The sequence below is a fragment of the Balearica regulorum genome, chromosome 8 (assembly GCF_011004875.1).
Source record: "Balearica regulorum gibbericeps isolate bBalReg1 chromosome 8, bBalReg1.pri, whole genome shotgun sequence".
Classification (NCBI taxonomy): Eukaryota; Metazoa; Chordata; class Aves; order Gruiformes; family Gruidae; genus Balearica; species Balearica regulorum.
This window is the reverse complement of record NC_046191.1, coordinates 6957786-6963785: the sequence shown is the minus strand read 5'-3', so window position 1 is coordinate 6963785 and position 6000 is coordinate 6957786.

Below are 6000 nucleotides of genomic sequence, written 5' to 3'. Positions count from 1 at the left end.
ATTCATACTGCTATTGTAAAGTCAGCCAGCTGTGAGATATATGTGGAGGCAGTGGATGATAAATGTGTTCTAATAATCCAGTATACAAACTGTTTCCATAAAAAAACTTCAGTAGTATCCAAGGATGTTAAACAGTCCATCAATAAAGTCCTTCTTTAAATGGTTTTGAATCAGGCAAGGGCTGTTTCAATGCACAGTTGTACAGGCTATCTCAAGTTTTCCCCATGGTAGTTCCAGAATCTGTTTTTAGCATGTGATAATGATACTGTCGAGAATGTTGCGATAAAAATTTAGATTGATTTGCAGTATTCTCAGCTCCAGTTGCAGACAAGAAATGAATGAGTCTCATGCTTTTATTACTTAGAAGATAATTGTGTGTTTGTTGACAGTTGTCAAAGAAATTAGCTTTAAAAAAATCTTTACTTAGGGTATATATTTTCAGGATTGAAATTAACTTTGGTTACTTAAATAGCACTCTAGATCTCTCTTCATTGTGGTTGACCTCTCTTTCAGGGCTGTTTAACCTAAATGCAGCAGTAGGATAAAACCCAAAGCACTTTACTGATGTCCTAAAGACAGTTGAGTTGCTACATCACAAGGCACCCTCGTCATCCACAGTTTAAAAGATTTGGCACTGAAAAACTCACTTTGGTTGTTCCTACCCTCTCAGTAAAGCAGGTAGGAAGAACCAAAGTGAATCTTCCAATGCCAAACCAGGCAGGAACAACTGAAGTCAGTCTTCCAGGTTGTTTCCACCTGATTTCAGAGAGAGGATGAACAAAACATCTGGGATGCAGATAATATCTAATACCTTTTGTGAAATTTCCTCTGGAGAGATGCAGATTACTTGTGCAGTAAGTATGGACCTGTACATTAGTCATGTGCACAGCATCAGTGAGGAAACAACAGCTGAGAATGAGGAGACACAGTGCAAATTCTCTCCATCGGAGAGCTTTGAGACTTCCTTTTTGAACTTTCTGCTAGAGCTAGCTTCAACCACAGTGCTGGACTGATACCCTCCTGTCCATTCTGATTCCTCCCTCCCCAGGTATTTGGTTAAGAAGGATTTCATGTCAGAGAAATGCTTTTTTCTATTAAAAAACCCTAGACAATTGGATTATTTATTCTAAAACAAAGATCACACATTTATTGATTAAACTATCAATAAAATACAGACTACCCAAATCTCTGTACTTTAAGTTTGTTTTCAAGAAAACTCATGAAATATAAAAGAACTATTTAAAGTATTTAAATGGAAAAGAAGATGAAAGATTAGGGTTGAAAATACTCAGTTTGATTTAGTTCTGTATAATTTCCACATGTTTTTAATAGCCTAGTGGTAAAACCCAATAAAACCACTAGAAGCAATGAAATCATAATGAAACATCTCAAGGTCAGTCTTGTTTTTCTTTTGGTTTTGCCATCTAGCCCATACAGTATTTGTAGCAGATGTAATATGAGATATCTGTGAACATTAAACACTTCTTGTTTTGCTTCCCCTGCTTTTTCCATCTTATTAAAATACCCTTCTTTGGGGAAAAAAATAAAAGCTAGAGATATTATATCCTTATTAGGAAAGTTCAAAAGCAACAATTAACTACATGTGGTGGGTCAAACCCTGGCTTTCAGCTAGCATTGTGTGCGGACACATACAAGCATACGTTTCATTCCTAAATGAAATGCAGATACCTCTTTGTGATGAAAGATGACTTCTTTTAAAGCAACAGATGCAGAACTCTGTACCTTACAGAAGAAAAACTCCTGTGATGGAAGCTAAAAAGCAGAACTGTGACCTACCGTGAGCACATCTGTAATTCCCAAGTGGCAGGGGAAGTCTAGGGTTTTGTAGGGACTTAATTGAAAACACTTCAGCAGCAATATTTACTTGTTCTTGTGCTGGACTGAATGCTGTATGCTAGTTTGGGAGGAAGGAAGGACAGCATGCCCTACCACCATAAGTCTTTATGGGAGTACAAATAAGTTTTCATTGTATAACAAACAAATAGGAGAAGGAAAAGAGTTGTTCCATTAACTGCATAGTCTGTTCCAATAGTTTTCAGTGAGTGAGAGGTAGACAATAATTAGCTGTGAAGGGGTGACCAGAGAGTCACAGATGATTGTGGATACCTGCAGACCTGTCTGCTTTGTCTTTAGTAGCTGTCCGCAAGCAGAAGCTTTGCGAGGAGACAGGTGGCTTACTCCATCCCTACATCTCCAGCTGTTGGCACCTTCTCATCTTGGAGCCAGCAAGGAAAGGAAGTTTGAGTCTATTGCAGGACAAGTGACTAAACACTCTGCCTCTTCACCTACCAATACTCACCATCTTGTCCTCCTGAAGCCTTCTTTATTCCTTCCCCAAAATACCACTCTCTCAGTAACAGACTGCTATGATTCTACTTTGACAGCCTGTAAAATAACTGAAATATCCTGTGACACAAATCTGCCAAAAGTCTCAGCTGTGCCAAATCCATTCCCATATATCATCTTCTAGGCAATGGAGATGCAACTGTTGCTACTTTATAAATGATGGAATCTGAGGTTTTGTTACTTGAAACAGGAGCCTGGCAATTCGTGTGAATAATGTGGGTAGTGATCCCATGCTTCCAGAGAGATAGAAGTGGCTAATCCAAGGTAATCATATGAGTCCCCTTTAATGTGTTATGTAACTGTCTCAGTCTTCAGCCAATTTATCCTTACCGTGCAACACCCTGTTGAATCAGAAACCTACTTTTTCTCTGTTTATAGATGGGAAGCAAGCCCTGCATTCTTGTGGTCACTTGACCATGAGATCACATGAGAAGTCTGAGATGATAGTGAATAATGAACTGAACTTAAGCACTGACCAGCCTTCCATTTTGGGTTTTGTGGAACAAACTCTGTTATAAATTCCAGAAACATCAATCAGTATGCTCCAAAGTAGTTAGAAATGTAATTTTGAGCACATATTGCCTCCTTAGCTGTACATGAAATCATAGGCTAAAGTGAGAAATTTAATGCATTTCATTTGCACTTCAGCCCTTAGTGAATGAATGCATTACATTTGTCTATTCTGTGGCCTCTTTTTCAAATGTGGCAAAGTCAGATATTTTCTAGCCATTATGATTGCAAAAAGATGTGTTCCCCCACTGCAAGATATGCAGCAGCAGCATCCCTGTGGAACAACCTACATTGCTTTCTCCCCTCACTGTATTTAGTCCTCAGCTAGGGGGCTGTGATCTCAGCCAGCTTAGTGCCTGGAGGGGAAAGCCAGCCATTGCTCATTGCCACTGTGACTGTAATGAAAGATAGCTATCTTTATGTAAAAGTGCACCTGGTCATTCAGTAGACACAGACACAGGAGTACTTAGCACTGGGCAAGATCAAAGGCAGCCTGAGTTTTCCAGATTCAATTCATTTCCCAGGTTACACATTTTGCTTGCATACATCAACCACCTCCTGCTAGTAGTTACCTCATTTTTATGGAAAGCACAGAAAGGACTGAGGTCACTTCCAAGACTATCCATCTGGCTTGAAGATTAAGCTTTCTGTCTGCTTTGAAAGTATTAAAGACCAGTATGCTATTGTTAGAAAGGGACTAAAATTAATGTTTGTTGTTGAATTGAGAGAGCTCATCAAATGGTGATGTTACAGAGCTACTGTATTTTCTAAGTGCTTTAGAATTGCTAGTATAGCTTGGAGGGAGTCTATGATTTAATGTTTTAGCTAATTATTTAGGTCATCCTATTTGTATGTTGGGATATGTATACAGGTGACACAAATAAGCTTAGCTGCAATTAAGTCATTTAAGTGGCATCAATTAAGAGTAGCTGAGAATATGAGTAACTGTATTAGTTCCATAAATTTCTATATTTGAGTTGGCAGCCAAAAGCTCTTGGGAGTCAGTGGGATGTGTAAGTGCTCTGGCTGTATCTCCTTCTCCCAGTTCTAATTTTTGCACAACAATTTATTACAGCAATTCAACACTTCAAAACTTCCTTGGCATTAGCAAAATCCTCAAGAAACTGTTTTAAGATGTCTTTAATGTTGTTTTATGCCACAACAATCTGCAGTGGCTTCTTTCCTCTCAGTAGTATCTTTAGAGAAATGCAGTTGCAAGTTCACCAGCATAAAATGACTGTGATAATTATGAGTTACTTCCCAAATTATTTCTACCATAACTGTACATAATGTACCACCCTTCTTAATTATCTTCTCTCCCTCCTCTCAACACTCTCCCTTAGTGTGTCTTGGATATACTTTAATTGGCTAAGTTCCCTTTCTTTTTAGCAGGGGGAGGCAACTTCGAAATAAGGCTGAATGTTGCCAGTTAAGAAATATGTTCTTTCCACATCTACTTGAAAGTTTTTCATGCAAACTGTTGTAATTAGTGATAGGTTGATTGATTTATTTTTTTAATATAAAAGTTTTGAGACTATAAAGGTCACATGTTTGTTTTTATGCTCTGAACGTAGGAGAAACATATTTACCAACACAAAGCTTGCACTCTAACTTGATAATCAACAGCTTCATTATTTTTGTTGGAAGGAAGTGTGATTCTAGCTGGAAAATGTGAACAGATCCATACATCCAAATATGATATGGACTCAACAGCTAGCCTAATCGCACCGTGTGTCAAGCTGCTTGACAACAAACACCATGAAACACAGAAAATAATAGCTAACATGGAGGAAAGCTTACCATAAAAAATATTTTAACTTCAGTGTTTACCTCTCCACACTTAACAGTGGTGTCTTGTGTTGTTGTACAGAATGACTGTAGTAGTCAGATTCTCCAGTCAAGGTCACACTACATTAAGCAACGTACCTTTACCAGAACAAAGAATTAAAGTGCTGTAGGCCTCTAATTAGTAGTATTCAATACCACAAATGATAAAGGTCAGGTGAGAAACTGAACCACTGCCTTCCTCCCAGCTGGTTCACATTGCAGCTGCCACTTTGGTGCAAGTTCCTATACAACATCAACAGAAAGTAAACTTGCCCCAAAAAGAGTTTGTAAAAGCAAAATGTAAGACACCAAACAGTAGTTCCAAACTACAGGAGACAGTGACTCACAAAGATAATGGTAAGTTATGATTGGTGTAATTTTTAGGGTGAATAAACCCCAAGTTTTAAAGATCTGAACAATATAATGTAAAAAAAAAACCTGCAAACACCCAAACCCCAAAACCCTGCATTTCAAGTTTGCAAAGCAAAACTGGACAGTCTCTGAATAGGGTCTGAATGCAGAAGGCTAATTTTAAAACAGCCTCTGGATTCCATAGAAACGTGCCTTCACACATGAGACTTCTGCATTCCCTACTTGCCAAAAGAGTGTAAAGGGCAAAATTGTGGTGTTCTTTATTGTGCAGGACTTGTGTAGCACAACTGGCTGTTTCTTCTGGTCTTTGATGCTTTATCTCATCTGAAGTTCTCCTTGTAGAAGTTGCAGCTTCTTAGCTCTGGAGTTGGCTTAGACCTCTTGAGACATGACTAAGCTGAAGAGTGTCAGGCAAAGTAAGCTGTCTCAGGCAAGCAGGCAAAAGGATTTGCACTTTGCAGTTAGCCAAAGGTTGTAGGTGGCTGGAGAAGAAGGTGGTGGTAAGGCTAGCAGGACTTTCTGCCTAGTGGACCATGGCACCTTGGCATGGTGTGTGGGCAAATTCATCCAAAAACTCTTAGTTTGGAACTACTCATTCCAAATCTTGGATCTACTCGGCCTCTTGCTTCATCATTTCTGTCTATGCAAAGTGTCTATGTAAAGAGACAGAAGACTGGCAGGATTTTACTATCACTTCACATAGCTGTAATTGTGTGAAGTTGAAACTTTATGTTATGTTCTCTTTGCTGGCAAAGTCAGGATGCAGAGGTCCTGTTTTCTCCACATGCGCTCAGGCTGTTTCATCCCTGACTGCCTGTTCTTGTCCCTGTGTCACCCTTCCACTTGTGTTGACACAACTGTCTGTTAGGACTCTGCTAAAAACATATGTGAACTGGTTTGAATTAAAAATACTTCTCATCTGAT